The sequence below is a fragment of the Sus scrofa genome, chromosome 1 (assembly GCF_054392235.1).
Source record: "Sus scrofa isolate SSC_HxYL_T2T_F1_AM1 chromosome 1, Sscrofa_HxYL_maternal_Yorkshire_Landrace_v2.0, whole genome shotgun sequence".
NCBI lineage: Eukaryota > Metazoa > Chordata > Mammalia > Artiodactyla > Suidae > Sus > Sus scrofa.
The window spans coordinates 267,244,326-267,266,417 of NC_139383.1; positions in this window are offsets into that span (position 1 = coordinate 267,244,326).

Consider the following 22,092-nt stretch of genomic DNA (forward strand, 5'->3'; position numbering starts at 1 on the left):
GGAATATTTTACCTAATGGGAGGGTCAGAACAGACTTCATGAAAGGAAGGTTTTCAACAGCTCGGAAAGAAAACATAGAATTTGGACACACACACAGGTATGAGTGGAGGAGGGCAGATATTTTAATTTGTGGAAAAAGGAAGTACAAAGGTACGTAGACTGTTTTACCTGTGACAAGAGAACTGAGAAGTGAGGCTGAAAACGTAGGCTAGGCACACACGGCAGGACTTCAGAAATTCTTAATTTTATAGGTAATTGAGAAGCCTTACACATCTTTCTTGAGTGGACTCTAAATTCTCTATAGATAGAATATTTAGTTTTGTGTCTAAAATTTCTCATGATCTTAATATAGAAATTGGCAAGTAGCATTCAGTTATTGTTTGAGTAAGTGGTGGGTGGATGGATGAACGGATGCATTAAATAATGGTTATGGAAGATACGCCCCCCACTGTCTTGTGTTCATCTACTTGTTCATCCATCCATTCATTCATTCCATATTTAGTAAACATTAAATAACTTGATATTTCAGAAACTGTGCTGCATAGTGCCCGTGCCTGGAACTCAACACAAGTTCATTCTATCCAAACCCAGGGAAAACCATCTTGCCTACCTTGTGCAGAGAGTGACTTTCTAAGTAGTATGTTCTATCTATTGGAAGTCAGAGATTTTTTTTTCTTAGTCACTTTTTGTGGAATCATTGAGTTGATTTTGATAAGAAGGATAATTCTTTAAAATTTTGGATCCCCCTAAAGCCAATTTTTATGTTTTCCTAAGCAGTGCAATTGAGGTTGCTCTGTCGGCTATTAATACTCTAATGGAACAGCATGCCCTCTTACAGAGGGGAAATCAGACGTACTGAGCTGATTAGAAGTGATGACATGGAGCTTCTTCCTGAGAACGGAAGTCCTGTTAACCTCAAATACCAAGGACTATAAATCTCAGCAATATATAATGGTAATTGGTTTGAAAGGCCTAATCGACACAGAGAACGGAAGCCAAGAGCAGAATGCTCAAACCTGGAAGCTCCAGGCCTCCGCCTCCTTTCAGAAGGAGATGTGTCATTTTCTTCCTTAATTCTGGGAACAGCAATAAAGGGTTTCGGAAGCTGAGCCTCACTAAAGGCCGCACTGGAGGCCCTGCCTGGTGGTTCGTAGGGTCTCAAAGGGAAGTCTACCCGTTGCACATGGAGCTGGGAAGCTGATAAAACTCTGGGTTCTGATTTGTGATTTTAAATATTTTGAATCAGAATCTCTGAACGTAAGCCCAAAGGTTAGTGTTGTTAATAAGTTCCTAACTGATTTCTTTTGCACAGTGGTGTTTGAGGACCGCTGCTGCAAATTACGATCTTTATCTAGTACTCTTTGAGATCTTCCTCAGTTCCCTGCCTCTAGGTTATTGGGAAAACACCTGTGGTCTTGTGTTTAATAAACCCATGTTCAGATCTCAGTCAGCCACCGATTTACTGAGTGCCTTTTTTTTTTTAACCACGATTTTGTTTTATTAAAGTATAGTTGATTTACAAGGTTGTGATAATTTCTGCTGTACAACAAAGTGATTCAGTTTTACATATACATGCATCCATTCTCTTTCTGATTCTTTCCCCCCATAGATTACCACAGAATATTGAATAGAATTCTCTGTGCTATACAGCACATCCACTTTGGCCAGTCATGCACACTGATGTATATGGATTCACTGAGTGGCTATAAACAAACTCTCAGCCTTCTTTCTCCAAACCCCTTTCTCCTGATTTATAAAATAAACAAAATCAAAGTCTACCAGACTGTTTTTATAAGGTCCTTAGTGCTTAGGCTGAATATGAAAACATTAGGACATGCTAAAGAACCAATATTATTGGTCATGAACTTGAAATATGCATAACTTTGGACAATGTACAAAAAGGATTTAAATTATGTATGTCTCAATTTGAGACAAAGGAAAACCTTCTTGAGCCCAGAGACAGGTGGACTGAGATAGAGAGCACTGAACAGACCTGGACTTGACTCTCAGCCCTGTTGCTTATTAATTACAGAGACTTAGGAAAGTCACTTAGCCTCCTTCAGCCTCTAATTTGTCATCTGTAAAATGGGAATAAACCATCTGCTTTCTTAGATACTGTGAGAATTAGAGATATTTATGGAAGGTCTTTGGCACATACAAATACTAATACACGAAATCAGTGATGATGCCACAAGCTGGCTTGAGGTGCAACTGCTAAAGCCCCATAACCTTCCTTAGTCATGGCCCCATTATTTGATATTGAACAGCTGAAGTTTTCTCTGTCATGGGTAATGTGTAACGCCAGCTGAGCTTCAGGTTCCTAAAATACCTGTTTCTAAACAGATAGTTACATAAGTGCCCCCACCCCGTAGAAACTATAGAGTCCTTACTTACAGTTACTGTTTAAATATTTATCATCTGTGGAACTTTGAGAAGGTTACTTCACCTCTCTAAGCATCACTTTCCTTCTCTGCACAATCGCCATACTAACTACTTTTATTAGTTAGGGTAAGTGATACTCAATGTTATAACAGATAAACCTAGGAATCCTAGTGCCATCCTGATCAAAGTGAAAGATCATCGCTTACTCACATCTAAGTCAAATAGGAATTAGCCAGGCTTGGCAGATTTTTATCCATGCAGACTTTCAGGGACCCATTCCCCTTCTACTTTGTGGCTCCCTTCTTTAACATGTTGTCACCAAGGTCACTGCAGGAAGAGAAAGGAGACCATAGAGACAGAATGCCAGAGATTCAAATGCCTGAATGCAGAAGCGGCACACATCTATTCTGCTCATGCTTTATTGACCAAAGCTGCTCACTCTGTCCCATGTAGATACAGGGGAGGGGTGAAGGGGGGCCTTGAATAAAGTCCCTGGCAAGCAGCCACCTTCCACCATCAACATTACATTGTGAAAGGAGAATGCAAACCTCTGTCTCAGACACCATTACAAAGTCCTAAAGGTGTTATGAAGATAAAATGAGGAAACATATCAAATGCTTAGCCCAGTGCCTGGTACCTAGTGTCTAATCAATAAAAGTTAACTGAAGACATCATTCTTAATGTCGCAAGGTTAATTTCACTCTTTGTAAACACTTGTGGGATCCTTTGGATGCTAATGACTTATTTAAGTACCAGATGGGCTATCGTGATGATCTATCCTGATTTTAGGCTGATTTTCAACAACTCATTCACTTCACACTTCTGAGTGCCTAGTGAGTACAAGCAATGAAAGGGATGCTGGCTATGCCCAAGCATTACATGAAATGTAGAGAGAATGGACATGAACATTGTACAAACACTTACATAAATACTTATTTAAATTATAATTGTAATAAGTTACATGACAGAGAAGTACAGAGTACTAAAAAGAAAAAAAAAAGTGCATACCTAGAGGGCTGACCTAGGCTGTAAATCAAGAGAGACTTCTCTGAGACCTACAGAATGAATGGAAATTGGTGGCCAAATGGAAAAATAGGGGAAAGTTTTTAGTGGGGGAATTGACATGAGCCTCATCTCTCAGATCTCACTCACTCAGTCCTGGGGACTGTTCAGCTTGGAGAGCAGACCTCATGGAATGTTCCAAAGCATCGTCAGCTTAAAAATACAAATAAACAAAAGCATCCTGGTAAATATGTCCACCAGGAACATTAGCGATTTACAAAGAACATACAACATCGAAGCAGCTCCAAGGAACTTACAAGTGTTTTTATGCAGTTACAAACTTCCTTTTCTCTTCTTTGGAATCTTAAACAAGCGTTTCTGTACATATCTTTTCTCAGCTTGATTCCAGTCACTGAATGTGTTCAAAATAGGAATTTTTTTGTGATATGTTCTGTTCTTGGCTGAATATCCAGTCCTCAACAGTTCCCCCCTCACTCCTCAAAATGCAAAAATCTTATGTTAAATGTACTTATCACAAAATAATGATAATAAATAAGAGGTCAAGAGGAAACTTTTGAAGGTGATAGATAGTTTTACAGCTTAGATCTTGGTAATGGTTTCATAGGTGTATACTTTTCTCCAAACTTAGCAAGTTGTATACATAATTTATATACAATTTTATGTCAAAAATAATAACTTCAAGCAGTTCCCATTTGTGGCTTAGTGGGTTAAGAATGCAACCTAGTATCCATGAGGACGCAAGTTTGATCCTTGGCCTCACTCAGTGGGTTAAGGATCTGGCTTTGCCACAAGCCGTGGTATAGGTCGCAGATGCCTCTCAAATCTGACATTCCTGTGGCTGTGGTGTAGGCTGGCAGCTGCAGCTCCGATTTGACCCCTAGCCTGGGAGCCTCCATATGCTGTGGGTGTGGCTGTAAAAAGAACAATAAATAATAATAATAATGACTTTTAAAAGTAAAATAAATACAGAAATAGTGTACACATATGGACTCCTCAGTGTGCACACACAGGTGTGCATACATGCACATACAGAGTGGGAGAGATTCACTAGGGGTAGTAGAGAGAACCCCTAAGCAGAGCTAGGGAGCTGAGGCCCTAGCTCTGGCATTTGCTGGTTGTGTGATCCAAATTCCTTCTCAGGGCATGCAAAGCCTCTCATGGTTTGGAACATACCAAAATCTGAGAGCTGAGCCTCTTCCACAATTCTTCCCCATATGTGCCCTCAGTTACAACCAGAGCAAGCATCTCAGGTCCCAGGCATGTCCTTCATGCACCCACTATTTTATGCATGATGTGAGCATAGTCCACCTGAGATGCTCTCCATAAGCACAGCCTCTGTCTGCCCTCTTTTCACACACATACCTCCACTTAGTCTTAACATCTCAATCTCTTCCATTAAGCTTTTCTTGATCTTGTATCTGCCTTATTCTCTGTATTCCCATCGCTGTGCTTAAGACTCATAGCTGTTTCTGTAACATCTTCTAATTATTTATGTGCCTTTCTTTCTTGCTAATCTGTGTAAATTTTATGTCATGGATAGATAGTGCGTATGTATGCAAGTGTGTATGTATTTATTTTTTCCCAACACTTAGTGCAATGTCTGATACATAAAGAGCATTTAATGCATATATGTTAATCAAATGCCATTTAATCATTTGTCTTCTCTGAGCCTCAGATTTTTCACCTGGGGAAATGAAAAGCAATACCCTACTTAGTTCATCCATCATTAAGTGGGAACATGCATGTACAGTGTTTAGCAAAGAATCTGTCATATAGTGAGAGTGATTGGTTAACAGAGATTGGAGTGCCTACTATGTTTTGGGTCAGAAGTGTAACAATTCTTTGTCAACAGGCAAGCCCTCTACAAGGAGAGGCACATGTGTAATAATACTGTGATTATTAGAATATTTAGAGAAATTTGTGTATACATTGCTGCTTGTTTAATTACCATAATAATAATAATATGAATAACACACTCATGTTCTTGAAGACTAATGAGAAAAGTAAGGAATGTGGAGTTTGCAAACATTAGGGTTCTGAGCAAGATAATAGTACTTGATGCATAACTAGTTATGAATTCCAGGGTCAGTGAATTTAATACATTTTATATCATTGCAAATGTTTGCTCTACTCCCAGGGAAGATTAAAAAAAATATTCCTGTGTTTGGCTCAGAAGCTTGCTTCTCTCCTGGCAGTTTGCATCAGACTAAATGTCACTAGAATATTTCAGCATATGTGGGTAAATATTTACACTCGTTTTAAACAGATATTCCAAATTCCTTGTTGTTTTTCAGCAGAGGCCTAAACCTGGTGGTAAAAGTCATGAATAGAACTTTTTCATTCTCACTAAGTGAGAAGGGACTTTTCAAGGATTCTTGCCTCCAGGGTACTCTATTTTTCTCTTCCATTCTCTCTGGGTTGAGTTGTTGGAAGGGAGAACTGGCCCTCTGCCATGGAACTCTCTACCAAGCCACTTCGAATTATTGTTCCATGGTCCCTGAGAGCCAGTAGAGATTCAGCTGTGATCTCAGGGGGGAAAATATAAAGGAAAGAACTATGGAAGCTATAATATGAAGAAGTAACCCTTGGAAAAAGGCAAAATGCATAATGTTATGGCCTTGGATTACAGAGGAGTGGACAAGGACTTAGACCAAACTTCTGATTCTAAGACGAGTGAGAAATTATGGCTAGAAAAAGAAAATCAAAGGTTGCACTTGTGCTTTGGAAATGTAGAGAGTGAAAAGGGATGCATCAGTGGGAGGATATCGCTGGGTTGACAGGTTGATATAACACAAAGATGGGTCGTAGACATTTTTTGTGTGTTTGAGGTGCTCTGAAATGCTGTGTGTATGTGTATATATCTATTCTCTTAGCAATTGCCCTTGTTTTCTGAAATTCCTTAATAGGAGAGGACCCCATTGTTAGAAAGGCAGAAAGTCCTCTGCTAATCAACAAAGGTAGATGCTAGGCAAAGCTTCAGCCTTGTCTAATGGGCTACTCTGGAACACCATTGGTGCCACAGAGTTAACCCATACTGAGGACAAGGGAATCCAGTTTTATGAGCCTGTATCAGTTAATTCTTGTGTATGCAGCGTTTCCAAGGGGTTTGAAGGTAAGGACTACCTCTTAGGCTCTCTGAGTAAGGCAACTACCCCTAGCCAAGGAAAATTCTCTAGCTGTGAGTGCCATGATCTGTTTGTAAGTCACAGTTGCTGAGCGATGGAAGGGAACCTGTGTGGACATCAATAGCAACTCCTATATTGAAATTGGAATCCACAGAAGGACAAGTTAGAACCATAGAGTGCTGTAAATTCAGAGACAGAGGAGCTGATCCTTTTATTCTACATTGATTAAGCATGCATCCATTCCACTTGTAATACTGCTAGGCACCAGGAATACAAAGACCAGAGGCAGCCCTTCTGTATTCTTCATCCTAGCATAATCAATGGTAAGAATTCTGCTTTAGGATCTAATAAAGCAGGGTTGGGGAGAGGACAAAGAAAGTCCTGATGACTAGACAGACATAAACATATCTGTGCCCCTGCTAAGTGAGCAGTGTAATGCTTAATATTATGGAGGCAACAAAGATGTGTAAGCTCGGCTGTCACCTCAGGGAAGATAATGAATGAAAGGAGCTTAATAGAATACAAGGCATGATGTACTCACTGTCTCATAAGAAGCAGAAAGTTTACATACAGGAAAATCCAGAGTGGAGAAGCTTATCCACTGGAAAACTCAAATCTAAGAATTAACATTGGAGCTGACTTTTAAAGGATGGACACAATATGAGCATATATAAGTGGGATAAAAGGTATTCCAAATAGAGGGGATGGCTTAAATCAGGGTGGGAAGGAAAAAAAAAAGTTTCACATAAATTGTGCTTATGTGATTGCCAAATATAGTGAGTTTTTTAGAGTAGCAGGTTAAAACTAGGGAGGCTGTAGGAAATGAGTGGAGAAGTAGGCAGAGCTTCAAATCTAGACAGGTAAAGATTTGAGATTTGATACTCATAAATGAGTAGCTTTGAATGGATTCTGAAAAGTAAAAATTCATAATTAGTGCAGTCCAGTGGGAGAGTAAATTTGGCAATGCATAATGTATACATGGAAGCAGGAAAAGCTGCAAGAGACTAAAGTAAACGACATCGTAATTCTGCCTCCCATGCAGCTACCTGTCATGGGATTGTTCGAATAGAACACTACCACACATAGTGAACCCCAGTGTAAACTAGGGACCTTAATTAGCAATAATTTATAAATACTGGTTTATCAATTAGAACAAATGCACCACAGGAATGCAAGCTGTTAATAATAGGGGAAAGGACAGGATGGGGAAGAAGAGGAGGTATATAGAAATTTTCTGTACTTTTTGCTTAAGTTTTATGTAAACTGAAAACTGCTCTTAAAAAAAAAAGCTATTAATTTTGAGAAAATCCAAAAAAGCACCACTTTTACCAAGCCCTTTCACCTAGCCAGTTATTACTCATTCTTCAGAATATCAGTTTAAACATAGAGATTTTTTTTTCTGTTCCTATAATGGTTTAGATCCTTTCTATGTGGTTTCAGACCACCCTGAACTTATTCTTAATTATATTATTGTTGTAAGGTTGTTGACTGTGGCTATTTTCATTACACCATGATGTGAATGAAAACTCTGCTTTACTGCATTAACCCACTGAGATGATGGTGTTTTTCATAGTAACTAACGTCATTTACTCTAATATAAGTGTTCAGAAATATTGAATGTTTTATGGATTGGGATTGTGTGTGTTTTATTTACTTTTAATTTTCTAACGCCAAGAAGAGCATCTGACTCATCGACAGTACTCAGTAGATCTTTACTCATTGTGTATTTCCTTACAAATGATTTTATCATGGACTATTGACTAAGAGTGTTGGCTGGGAAGTAAATTAGTCTTTGGTTTATGTGTTAACTTTTCATTTTCGTGTTGTTATATTGGCCAATTCACTTTACATCTTTGAACATTGTTCCTTCTCTGTACATTGGGAGTAAAAATATTTGCTATGCCACAGAGTTGTTGTGAAGAGTAAATATAATGCTTGATGGTCCTAGGCCAGGTTTGCCAGAAAACAGAGCTTGATGCAAGCACTAAGTGCAAACGCTAGGTTTTGGCAGATGCAGCCCCAGGAGAGCAAGAATGTGAGAAAAGTAAAGTGAGGCATGGAGAGATGAACATAAATGCAAGATGGTCCACTTCTATGCTGTCCGCACTTGAAGGTTCCACCATGAAGGGACACCTGTGTATCCTGAGAGGTGAATCCTCTTGATTCCATGGGCCATCTCTAGGCACTTAGTATAGAGAATCCATTCCACAGAATGGTCAGCATGATAAAGGAAAGAAACCTCCCCTTATACATGTTGTTTCTCACAGTTAATACCTCATCTTTCTGGATTGCTGCATCTGGCTCTTTTGACACCTGCTCAGAAAATCTCATCTTGCATCCTGTGCTGTGCATTTCATCCAAGTCTAGAAGCAGCAAAGAAAACTTGAAATTCATGACATGCAGCTGGTCAGTCTGGCTTTGCATGAGCAAACAGCGGGTGGGAGGTTGTCCTTCCTAGGGAAGCTGCTGGCCAGCTCCAAGAGGCAGGAACCATCCGGACTCAAGCAGAGGTATTTGGCCATAGAGGTAAACTTGTGGACCACCTCTTGGAAAGGAGCTGTGATAGCTGAGATGGTACCAGCAGTTTAGGGCCAGTAGAAAGTCCAATATGCTGCAGGAGATGTGTTTGTACAGCATGCAAAGAATTGATCTAAAATCTGGCACATAGAAAGCACTTCATAAATACTAGCTATTATTTTTCTCTTCCATTATGCAGATAAAAACTTTATTTAAAATTAGCATCTCTGTGTCAAAGAAGATAGATTGAATATGGGAGAATAAGACTCTCAGCAAACCTTAAAATAAAGGAAAATATTTGAGGATTATAAATTGTATTGTTAATAGGATTATACAAGATTATCCATGTCCATGTGCTATATGCACTCATACAGTATATGGCATACAGTCAAGGCTGAGTAAACACCAAATCTTATTGTAAATATTTATTGAATGAAAAAATAAATGGACAAGGTAAGTCAATCTTTTTTAAGTCTAGAATTGTAAGATATTAGACCTAGAAAGCATCTTAGAGATTGGCTGCTCCAAATTCCTCTTTTACAGAGAACAATATTGAGGCTCATGGAGGCAAATTACTGTTCTAAGGTCTAACAGTTACTGGGCAGTCACTCAGAGGTTATTAATAATTCCTTCGTGCTTTGCTCCCATAAGTTTCAATTGATCATACTCTTGCAGTGCAGAGGAATCTGATAATTATAGTAAAGAGAGCTATCTCATTTTTCTAGTTACTCCGTTTGTGTCAAGCACTTTTTATCCCCCTGAGGTATTTGCTGTCCCTCTTTCATGCATAAGAGAACCATAGTTTCAAAAGATGAAGTACCCAGCCCATCTATTAAAATGTAAAAGTCAGGAGTTCCCTTGAGGCGCAACAGGTTAAGTATCCAGTGTTGTCCCTGTAGCGGCCACGGTCACCACTGTGGCATGCGTTTGATCCCTGGTCCAGGAACTTCTGTGTGCCACAGGTGTGGCCAAAAAAAATAAGAAAGAAAAGGTAAAAGTCAGAAAACAAACAGAAATCTTGCTATTCCCCATGTTCTCACCTTCCATCTACACAGACAGGGCTGCTTGATGAGGGATTTTCCCTCTTGTGATTTGTACAAGATTCTTGGGAAGGGAGGAGATGGAAGTCCCATAACATATAACAAGAAATGGAGGCACAGAGAAAAGCAAGAGGAGTGAGCCTTGGACCAGCAGAAAATTTCAAACTGAGATTCCCCCCTTCCATCTGCTGAATTTGCCATTTTTTATAAGAAAAAGTCCCTTCTGGGAAAGGCTCACTCAACTCCACATACTTTTCCAAGACGTTCTTGGAGCTGAGACTACCATATCCAATTTGGCGGCGAGAAGTGTGATTTTAATTAGGCCATTTCCCTCTGGGGGCCAGGGGCTCTGTTGGCTGAACTTCATAAAGGAGCCTGTGGGTGGGCCATGTGTAAGGAGCTCTGAGGTGACGAGGCTTCAGGACAGGCCTCCCAGAGGGGCCTGGCTGTCGTTTTGTGAAATTTCCCCTATTCTTTCTTCCTCCTAAGTAATTGGAAATTGCTGCACCCGGGGAGAGACGTGGCCTCTGTCGGATAGCACGGGGCTTTGGAGCTCTTGGATGAGAGCCAGCTAATATCCAGGGCATTTGTTTTTCAGCCACAGGCCCCTGTGTGGATCAGTCACTCAATCCATACAGGTGTCCACCTTCTTTGCTCCATGGAATTCCCTTGGGGCCTAGAGAGACTTCTTATGCCACTCCCCAAGTGAAAAGTTCATGTTCCTCCTGTTCATGAAATAGTGTGGTCCCAACTATCCCTCCTGGGGTGTGGCCAGTGATTTAAGGCTGTTGACTTCTACCCTGGAGAACGGTGCAGAGATAAATTGTTGGCTGCTGACAGCCTCTCTTCCAGGCTGGAGAAAGCCAGGGCAGTGCAGCTGGGTTTGTGGGTGGGCTTGGTCACTCAAGAGGGGCTGGCCAAAAGCTGCCTAGAGGTTGGAAACCAAGCAGCTTTCAGAGAAGCTGGGACTTGAAAGAAAACCCGGGAGGCATCTCCTGCAAGTCTTCTGTGGTTCTTTAATCCTCCTTTGAGACGTGGACCTTCACCTCTAGTTTCCAGAGCATCTTTAGGATTTTCCTAAAATGCAAATCCAGTCACATCAAGTTTCTGCTTTAAAAACACCCTGATGGGTCCCTACACATTAAAGTCATTGCTGCTGCATCAAGCTTTCTCCATGTTGTGGTCCCCACATGGCTCTCCATCTTCCTCTGCTCTTCTGCCATGCCCTCCCCCAACAGTTCCAAACTAATCGTGCCCTTTAGATAGTCATCCATACCTTTCCCTGTAACTGCAGTCGTCTTTAAAACCTTTCTCTCAGGGGGTCCCTTTCTTTCCATCCTGAACTCCTGTTGCACTTGCTTAGCTAAATTTTGCTCATTCTTTACATCTCAGATTAGGAGATGCACCCAGCTCATTGGTGAAATGAGAACACCTGTTTTGACCTCTAGTTTAACACTTTCCATGCTCTATTTTAATTGTCTGTTTAATTTGCCCTCTTCTGTTTGCTGTAAGCTCTGTGAAACTAAAGACCGGGTTTGTGTTCTGTTTATCATTATTTTCCTAGTTCAATGTAAGGTATACTTTAATCATTCAATAAATATGTGTTAAATTAATAAATGAGACCCAGAAGGCATCTTGTTAAACATTTAATGATTTTCATCACTTTCTGGGGATTAAACACTTAAATACTTCTCTTAAAAATCTGCATAATTGGGGATTTGGTGCAGTTTTCGCCAGTAATTTACAAGCAGCCTATAAGGACTCTTGGTAGTAAACACAGTTTTAAAAATTTTCATAAACACTAATTTTTGGTAATATTTAAAAATATTGATAGAAAGTATGACAAGAACAGATGTGGGCATGCTGTTAGGTCTGTCCTGTGTATGTAGTTGCTCAAAGGAATAGGTGTGAGCACATTAATTAACCTGATTGGATTCTTTTTGCATGATACACAATTAAAGGCCTGAACACAGAAGTGTTGGTAGAGAAGAAGGTAGGCATATTCAGGTGGCCATACGACTCTGCTAAAATAGGGACAACCGCCCTTCTGTGTTTTTTTTTAAGTGGGAGAGGGTGCAAAGCTGAGCCTCAAAAATGATTCAGCAAGGGTAAAAACCAGGAGACAGTCAAAAGGAGAATCTGGCTACACAGAAGCTTATTTGTAGTTGGAACAAGGCAATGAGGAGAATAATTGGAAGCAAAGAATGTTTCAGAAATAAGTTCCACAAGTACTGCCTTTCCACCCTGGGCAGCATCCTATGCTTTATGAAGCGTGGACAGACTCTGAAGGTCCCAGGTAACCTCAAGGTTGGTTTATGGCCAGCTCATCAGTTTTATCCAGAGGGATGGCTGAACATGCCATGTTCACACGGAGGTGGTTAGAGAACTGAAGATCTCATGAAGGAATTTATAACCATCAGACAGAGAGCGGACAATGGACTTCCAAACCCGACGATCACTATGACCTGGGTTATTTCTCTACACCTGCTTCTTTTCTCTTACATGAGCATTACAGCGGGAGGAGGGGTAGAATTGGCAGAAATAATTTGCTTCCTAGGCCCCCCTCATGGCCCCTTAGCTTAGCAGAAGTTAACAATAGTTCCCCATTAAAAATGGGCATAACCTTTTCTATTTTCTAGTATAGTAATTCCCAGAGTGATTTCCATAGGACATCTGTTTTGAGAAACATTCGTAGATTCTGAGCAAAAAATGGTCTGAGGCCAGAAAGTTTGTGAAACTTTACATATTATAACCCTTTCTTAGATGATCACATTGTACCTGAGGATATTTAGGATTTTGGTGAGTCTTTTTGAAGAAAACTATCAGATACTCCCCAATTATTAAAAAAAAAAATTAGTAAATTTCATATGTAGTGTTAAACTTGACAGAAAAATGTTTAAAATAATTTTGATCTCAGGAATTAGAAAAATTAGTACCTTGGTATGGAAGGAACAGTGTGGGGCTTCAGTATACCATCTAGGGCTAAACAATCTTACTTTAAATTTTGTGTATTTGATAAATTTGAATATAGCCTATAGATTTTGACACAGAGGATCACAAAATTGTTGCGTTGCTATGTTTTTCTTTTGAAATAAAATTTTTATTAACATAGAAAAAGAATAAAAATAAATAGAACATCTTTGGAGTTCCCATTGTGGCTCATCAGGTTAAGAATTTGACTAGTATCCATGAGGATGCAGGTTTGATCCCTGGCCTCGCTCAGTGGGTTAAAAGATCTGGTGTTGCTGTGAGCTGTGGTGTAGGTCGCAGACATGCCTCAAATCTGGCATTGCAGCAGCTGTGGTTCAACCCCTAGCCTAGGAACTTCCGTATGCTGTAGGTGTGGCCTTAAAAAAAAAAAAAAAAAAGTCTTTTTTTTTTTTTTTTAAAGAAATACTAAATTAACATTCTACTGAAAAAAATCCTTTAGAGAAAGTTTAGTGCCTCATCTAAAGACTGTGATCATATGTACTCAATTATCTTTACTCAATATTTTATTTATAAAGTAAATAAAATTTGATCTGTCAAAATTGAACATTAACAAAACAGTGATCAATTATTTTAAATGTTTGTGACCTATTTTGTATTACCTCTGTTGTTTTGGATAATACGTAGTTGCTGCTTTATGTTGAGAATTGGGAAATTAAGTTTCACAACTATATAATGCCCCATACGTGCAAAATGCTGAGTTTTACATTAACAGAGGAGACCTTAGGGACAGTAATAATCTTGTAAATAGTAACGGCTTTCTTTTATTGAGTCATTAAATACAGATCAAAAAAACTATATTGGGTACCTTTTTTTTTTTAATACTCACAATAGCTCTGTAAACACTATGCAGTTATTATCTCCATTCTTCAGGTGGAGAAACTGAGAACCAGGGTTTAAGAAAATTTCCTGGAGTTCCCGTCGTGGCGCAGTGGTTAACGAATCCGACTAGGAACCATGAGGTTGCAGGTTCGGTCCCTGCCCTTGCTCAGTGAGTTAACGATCCGGCGTTGCCGTGAGCTGTGGTGTAGTTTGCAGACGCGGCTCGGATCCCGCGTTGCTGTGGCTCTGGCCTAGGCCAATGGCTACAGCTCCGATTGGACCCTTAGCCTGGGAACCTCCATATGCCGTGGGAGTGGCCCAAAGAAATAGCAAAAAGAGAAAAAGACAAAAAAAAAAAAAAAAGAAAGAAAATTTCCTAAAGTTGTACAGCTAATAAGTGGTATAATCCATCCGATTACGTAATTGGTGCTCTTGACCTTCAATGAACTAATCCTCTAGATCATAGAAATGAAGGGTTTATGTGCATCTGGCCTAATTTTTGTTGCTTCTGGGAAAATGGTGCTTTTTATTCCATCTAAGATTATGGAGACTTCTCTACCCAAGCTAAGCAAAGCATTAGGGAGCCCCCCAGCCTTCATTTAGGAAATAACCTGTGAAAATGAGATACAACAAATGCAAGCCAGGCAAGGGCACTGACTCCATGGATGAACATTCTCTGGTAGCACTCAAGAGAATTCTTTGAATGTTTGAGAATATGAAAGCTCTAACCAAGTGGATTTAATTTCTAAAATTTGAGGTTGGGCCTTGGGCTGTATAGTAATGAACCAAAAGTTATGCACAGCTGTAGTTAATACATGTGAGAAGATATTTGCCATTCCGAGTCAAAGCAAAATGAACAAATGAATGCTTGGCCAACTTGGATTTCTGAAGTAAATGAAAGAGATATTGTTGAATGCAAAACTTCACATGAGGTATAAGGAAATGTCTTTTTTTTTTCTTTTTCTTTTTTTTTTTTTTTTTTTTTTTTTGGTTAATGGAAGTCCTTTGTGAAAAACATTTCAGGGCAGATGAGCATCTTTCAAACTGACAATGCTGTCTTGAATGTCTACTGTGAGTTTCATTCTAAGGTGGACAGGTTCACGAGGACTCATCATCTCAAATCCCTTCTCCCTCTCTCCCTCTTCAGCCAGACATCCTATTCTGAAACACAAAGATGACCATGCCATTCCCTTATAAGAACACTCAATGACTTAGCATCACACTCAGTGTAATAAATCCCTGTTTAATTTGGACAGCTCATATCATTGGGCCCTCACTTAACTTCTCCAGCCATAACTGCAAAGGTACACTGTGGAGAACTATATCACAGAGTACGGCTTTGGATCCTTCTATCAGAAATGGGAAATAAAAAATAAATAAATAAATAAAAATAAAAAAAATAAAAAAAAGAAATGGGAAATATTTTTGAAATTTTAAACAAAAGAGTGATATGCTTAGATATTTGATTTACTTTATTTTTTTTCTTTCTTTTGTCTTGATCACATCCTCAGTGACACCAGCTATATGTAAGTTTAATCTCCTTATCTGTCTTCTATAAGTATTTTTTCCAGTTCTTTAAAAAAAAATTGCTTGTAATTCCTTTAGCTCACTTTCCTCAAGTCTATCTTCCATGGTTTCTATTGCTCTAACATTACTTCTACCTATAGAGATGGTGCTTTTCAGTGCAGATTTCAGTGATGGTTAAATTTTGCACTTTTATTTCATTCCTGACCTTTTTTGTGTTGTTCATTTATTTTATTGTTATTGTTCTTGAGTCCCTCAATCTTTTTTGAGCTTTTAGTTCACAAACATTTGTATTCACGTCTTAAAAATGCAGCAAAATATTTTGTAACAAATATTACTTTATCTATGGTAAGATTTTTTTTAGGGTATTCTTCAATTATCTTTCCATTGTAAGTTTTCCTTCGCCACTTTCCTCTTGCTGGTGTTACTCTAGATTTTATGCTGACCTTTCTTATATTTCCATCATCATTGAGTAAGGTTAGTTTTTCCTGTATTGTTTTTTATGGGAAATTAGTAGTGATGGGAGAAAAATGTCACTGGTAGGATTCACCAGCTCATAGTCTAACCCCTTGTAATGTGCAGTATTCTGTGTGTGTGTGTGTGTATGTGTGTGTAGGGATATAAAAATGAGAGACACGAACTTTGTTTTTTGTGTTTATTGAATTTCTTTTGGTTTTAAAGAGAATAATCAGATCAGAGATACGTTTAATTTTCCTTCTTAAAAAACAAAGTGAAGCTATGTGTTTTCAAAGATCATTCTAGCTACATGGAACAGATTGAAGGGAGGCAAGAAACGAGGTGAGGAGCTTCAAGGAGACTATTGTAAAAGTGTATATAAAATAGAATGGCTGAAGGCATTAGACAAAGAACGAGGGGAATGGGGGTAAAACTGATAAGATCTGATGATTATTCCAGGCTCTACCCTCATAGCCTAAGGACTGGAGATGTATTTATCTATCTATACATTCCCGGAGACCTAAACCAGGCACCAGTTAAGTAACAAGAAATATTTATTACAACCAGATAAGAATGCCTATTTTAATTCCAATTAATGCCCATATTTTCTTGAATTAAATATTTTCCATTTTTCTTTAGAAACTGCTGAGGTCACCACAGGTGGAATTTGTGTTAGACCTTCTTTGGGGGAGGGGTTGTCTGTGAGGTTTTATAGCTATTTTTTAATTAAAAAAAATCCCTTTAATGCTCTAGAAGCAGCCTATGTGATAAGTGACTTCTCTCTAAACATGTTTCCACATTTTCTAAATGGGAACAACAACAATAACTTGATGGGTTTTTCTTGGGATGAATGAGTAAATTCTCAGTATGCCTCTCACAGAACTGATTTGTTCTATGTGCTCCCAAAGGAGCTCCCCCTTACTCTTTCTCTCTCCTTGCTGTACAAGGGTCTCAGGCTTGGTTCAGTTCTCATCTTAGTTTTGTCATTATTACCTCTTTTTGTCACAGTCCTTTGCACATTTTTATTTTTATTTATTTACCTTTCTTCTTTTTTATAGCCACACTTGTGGCATATGGAAGGGCTGGGGTCCAGTCAGAGCTGTAGCTGCATGCCTGTGCCACAGCCTCAACAATACTGGATCTATGCCTCATCTGCCACCTAGACTGCAGGTTGTGGCAAAACCAGATCCTTAATTCATTGATTGAACCTGCATCCTCACGGACTCCCCTTTGCACAGTTTTACAGTTATCTGCTGATGGGTTTATACCCCTGCTAGGTGGGGGATCATGGCATTTTATCGTTAAATATCTACCAGTACCTGAACATAAAAGGTCTCCAACACATTCTTTTTTTTTTTTTTTTTTTTTTTTTTTTTTGTCTTTTTGTCTTTTTGTTGTTGTTGTTGTTGCTATTTCTTGGGCCGCTCCCGCGGCATATGGAGGTTCCCAGGCTAGGGGTTGAATCGGAGCTGTAGCCACCGGCCTACACCAGAGCCACAGCAACGTGGGATCCGAGCCTCGTCTGCAACCTACACCACAGCTCACGGCAATGCCGGATCGTTAACCCACTGAGCAAAGGCAGGGACCGAACCTGCAACCTCGTGGTTCCTAGTCGGATTCGTTAACCACTGCGCCATGACGGGAACTCCTCCAACACATTCTTAATGAATGATATAATTGATTGCTAATGGCAGGTCCTTCCTATCATGACTGAGAATGCAAATACCCTCCCTACTCCCGTTCTTAGAAACATAAGGACTAAAGCAAGGCCATCCACAGCCTTTGATCCTTGGGTTTAACAGAGAGGATCAGCAGTAACAAACAACCCAAATATGCCGTATTTGAAAGAATATGTTTCTCAGACATATGGGATTCTATGAGCAAGAGTCACAAGCTATCATGTTTTGGTGACTCATAAATGGCTTTAACATCAACCAGTTTCAGAAAAAAAAAAAAAGGAAAAAATGGTTTTAATTCATGAAAGAATACATTGCATCAGAGAAGATAGTATTTCTGAAGCAGAATACAGCATCTTAGGAAAACATGATCTCTAAGTGTATAAAATAAAGCAAAATTGCATTATTATCGACAGCTAGATTTTTTTTCTCCTTTGAAAGTGTAATTTGTTACTTGGTAAGCCCTTCATTTTTATTTGAGAAATTGAATAGTTGTAACTAGCCCAATGGAAATGTGCTTTGTAAAAGTTGGCCTCCTACAAATCAATTTCACTTCCTTTTCTCTAGTGGTGCCATAGTTCATCCTAGCAAGACAGTCAGTTGGCAATTGTTTTCTGAACTCATGCAGGGTTCTCAGCAGTGCATTAAATGATGGATGGCTAGAAAGTTGATGGCTGAGGATGGGGAGGGGAGTGTCTACTGTTAGTTTAGTCACTATTTTATTGAAGTTGGCAGAAGAACTGTTGCCCTTCCTGAAGCCTTGCAATGCTTTTATGAAAACAAGCATTTTTGTAAACTAATTTGTTTTTTTTTTATAGGCAAACTAAATGCTATGAACCAACTTGGAATTTTACCCTTTGTTTGTTATGATGAGGGAGTGAGCTATGTTTTTGTGAAGGTACTGGGTACTTTGCATTTATTTAACTCTTATTTTAAAAGAAAAGGTAGAAGGGGAAAGGAAAATTTAGCCTAGTTCAGAAAAAGTCAGGATTATCTTATTTGATTGATAAATTCATTTTGTTCTTCCTTGGTCAATTTTAAGAATTATTAAAGCAAAATATGTATTTTACAAAGACCATAACATTTAGAAAAGAGATACCATAGGCAGTGGTTCCCCTTTATACCCTAGATTATCATTCTTAGAAGGGCAGCCAATTTTAGCACTCATCGTTTTGTTTTTTGTTTTATCGTAATGTTTTATGCATATATTTTACTTTCAGTCTTACAAAAGATAAGAATTTATTTTTTTCATACACTTACACACATTCACACATACCCTCTAATCATGACCTTCCAACTACAATTATATCACAAACATATCTAAAACATTTTAATGGGTTGCTGGTATACTTACATTAAAGATCTTGCCATTGTGTTGAACTTTCCTCTGTTGGCTAAAATTGCATTTGTTCTCATATAGAATTATTGTACTCAGCTGAGCCACCAGTTTTTACATTGTGATTACTTTTCCGGTTTTGTGTACTTTTTTGTTTGTTTTTCTTGAAGTTGATAATTGCCTCCTTTTATAACCTGTTCAGTTTTTAAAACTGCCTGCCAAGAGCTCCCATTGTGGCTCAGCAAAAACAAACCCTACTAATACCCATGAGGATGCAGATTTGATCCCTGGCCTTGCTCAGTGGGTTAAGAATCTGGTGTTGCCATGAGCTGTGGTATAGATTGCAGACATGGCTTGGATCCTGCATTGTTGTGGCTGTGCCATAGGCCTTCAGCTGCAGCTCAGATTCAGTCCCTAACCTGGGAACCTCCATATGACACAGGCGCGGGCCTAAAAAAACAACAACAAAAAAATTAAAAACATAAAGGTGCCTGCCATTATATTAGTCTATATTTTCAATAGAATTACAAAGCTCCTTTTGGTGTGAATAAAAACAGTATTTTGTTCAATCAGTTCCATATTTTTTTTAATTTATTTTAAATATGATCCTTCTAGTGTTCTGTCTTCTGGCTCCTTTGTGGAATAAAATTCACTAAATCTTTTATTTGTTATTCTGAGATTTTTTTCATCTCTGTAATTCCGATGGTTCCATTGTCCTCTCTTCTCCTGCATTGGATCCGAGTTTCTTGAATTTTTTCCTCTCGTCTTCCTTGGTTTACTCCCTCAATTTGGGGGAGCATATCCTCTAATAGATTCTTGAAAAAAAAAAAAAGAGGATTAAGAGGTAAATTCTTCAAGACTATGTCTGTCTAAAAAAGGTTTTCACATCAAATAGCATTTATGGTTAATTTTCCCATAGAAATTTAGGTTGCAAGAAGAGGTGTAATAGACCACAGGGCCAGAAAGGTGAGGGGAGACCAGATCATTTAGGATCTTCTGGGCCTTGGAAAAATCTTTGAAAGTTACTCTGAAGGAGATGGAAATCCATTGGACAGTACTGGGGAGCAAACTGTCAAGATATAAGTTTGATTTTTAAGTGTTCTTTTGCTGTCATATAAAGAGTAGACTGTATAGTCATCAGAAGTAAAGCATAAAGTTCTATTGAACAGGATTGAAATAATTCAGATGAAAGAAATGTGTGTTTTAAACTTGGTCAGTGGTGATGGAGAAGGGAGGTAGGAGGGTGGTATTAGATATAATGAGTGGTGGCATTTGCTGATACAAAGAAGACTGAAAGAGAAATAGGTTGTGGGGGATAAATGGATAAAAATCAAGAGATTTACTTTATTTCACATTACTTTTGAGAGGAGACACTAAGTGACAACTTAGATATCTGAGTCTAGAATTTAGGGGAGTTAGATGTAATATTTAAAGCTATGGGAACAGGTGAGATTATCTAAAATAGGGGTGAGCAAACTAAAGCCTGTGGGACAAATCTAGTCACTGCCTGTTTTTGTAAGTAAGGTTTTATTGGAACATAGCCATTCTCATTTTTTCATGTCATGTCTGTGGTTATTTTCAGGCTACAATGGCAGAGTTAAATACTTGCAACAGAAACCATATGGCCCCCAAACCTAAAGTATTTACTATATGCTCCTTTACAGAAAAACTTTGCTGACTCTGACCTAGGGAATAAGTATAAGTAAAAAAGAAAAGAAAGTTAAGGATAAGCTCTGGGGTTTCCCAACATTTAAAGACTGGGAAGATAATGGTGAGCTAGAAAAAGACATGAGAGAGAAAGGGAGAGGAGGAAAGCCAGGTAAATGTCATATCCTTGAAACCAAGAGAAGACAGTGTCTTAAGGGAATGGGGCTCAGTAGGTTAAGAAACCATGGGGCTAGTATCCATGAGGATGTGGATTCCATGCCTGGCCTTGCTCAATGGATTAAAGATCCCGTGTTGCTGCAAACTGCAGCATAGGTCTCAGATGTGGCTCAGATCCTATATTGCTGTGACTGTGGTTTAGGCTGGCAGCTGCAGCTTTGCTTCAACCCCTAGCCTGGGAACTTCCATATGCTGCAGGTGTGGCCTTAAAAAAAAAAAAAGTGAATCTTTAACTGTGACAGGAGCGTAGTGCCCTTAACAAGAATCCTTTGTGTAGAGTATTAGCGACCAAGTCTAATGGGAATGGGTCCAAGAGATAAGGGAAGGTGAAGAAGTGAAAATGTTGAGTGTGTGTGGCAAGAGCATTTAAGAAGAGATCTACCCTCTGAACAATACAGTGTTGTTAATTAGGGCCACAAGGTTGCTATAAAATGATGCAGTCACTGCTGAAAACTATATGGAGGCTCCTTCAAGAATTAAAATAGAAATACTACACTATCAGCATCCCCACTTCTGCGTATTGATCCAAAATAGTTGAAATCAGGATCTCAAAGCCATATTTGCACTCTCCTATTCATTGCAGCACTATTCACAGTAGGCAAGACGTGGTTACAGGCTAAACGTCCACTGACAAATTGATGAAGATTATAAATAATACTTTGAGCTTTGCTGTGGAGATGAGCAGAAGAACAGAGGGATAGGTGAAAAGAGGCAAGGGTCCAAGAAAATGGAGCAGGTTGGCCTGTCAGGAAGTAGACTCTGAGGTGGAAATGGGCATGCAGAGGATTTACTAGGACATACTTCAGAATCAGCATCTTTGGGAGGAGAGCAGAATTGAACAGAACAGAAGGTGAAAGTGTCCAAATGAAGTCCAGCAAAAGCTTCAGCCAAATCCAGGGAGAGCTTTGAAGCTGAGGTGGCTCTTCAGAGATATCACTTGATAAAGGGAGGGCTCAGGCCTATTTACACCCTTGCTTATTAGTCACTGGATGAGGGCTGTCCTAGGAAGGAGGGGAACTCTTGGTCAAGGGGGCCCTGCTCTGCCAGGGCAATTCCTTAAGAGGCATGAAAACTGAGAACTGATGGTTAGAAGTGTTCCTTGGAAGTGGCTGGAAGAGTAAGTCTTTCATTCCCAAACAGGGATCTGAATGGCACATTCTAGAATTCACTTTAGAAGCAGCTTTAAAGTATGGGATTCCCTGCTGTCTTGTTTTAATCTTGTCCATGACTGTCCCAGATTGTCCTTCATGGTTTTGAAGGTCATTGGGACTGGACACCAGTTGCTCTCTATCTTATGCCTTATCTACAAAGGATGGAAA